The sequence below is a fragment of the Triticum aestivum genome, chromosome 2A (assembly GCF_018294505.1).
Source record: "Triticum aestivum cultivar Chinese Spring chromosome 2A, IWGSC CS RefSeq v2.1, whole genome shotgun sequence".
In the NCBI taxonomy this organism is placed as follows: Eukaryota; Viridiplantae; Streptophyta; class Magnoliopsida; order Poales; family Poaceae; genus Triticum; species Triticum aestivum.
In genome coordinates, this window is record NC_057797.1 from 317,125,777 (window position 1) to 317,126,536 (window position 760).

A 760-nucleotide genomic window follows, 5' to 3' on the forward strand; every position below is an offset into this window, starting at 1 on the left:
AGTTTTTGCTGTGACCCTCTCTACTCTTTCGGACATGCCATGCGGGTGAAATGATGATACCATGCCAAGTTTCAACATTTTCAGAATACATTTTGTAGTGATTTTCAATTTCACGGTCATTTAGGCCTCTAAACAATTAGGTAAATGACCGAAAAACAACAAATGATGTCAGAACATGTTGGAAATTGATGACGTCGCTTTGAATGCTGCATACTGAACACAAAAGAAGTCAAGAGTTCAAATAAGTTTAAAAAACATTGAAGTGCCCGTGTAACAGATGAGTTCTCGTCCGAAACCCTTATACTCCGAAAGAGTTTGTCCAGTTTGTACACGAAGTGCGTCCAGTTTTTGCCGTGACCCTCTCTACTCTTTCGCAGATGCTATGCGGGTGAAATGATGATACCATGCCAAGTTTCAACATTTTCAGAATTCATTTTGTAGTGATTTTTAATTTCACGGTCATTTAGCTCTCTAAACAATTAGGTAAATGACCGAAAAACAACAAATGATGTCAGAACATGTTGGAAATTGATGATGTTGCTTTGAATGCTGCATAATGAACACGAAAGAAGTCCGGAGTACAAATAAGTTTAGAAAACATTGAAGTGCCTGTGTAACAGATGAGTTCTCGTCCGAAACCCTGATACTCCGAAAGAGTTTGTCCAGTTTGTACACGAAGTGCATCCAGTTTTTGCCGTGACCCTCTCTATTCTTTTGGACATGCTATGCGGGTGAAATGATGATACCATGCCAAGTTTCA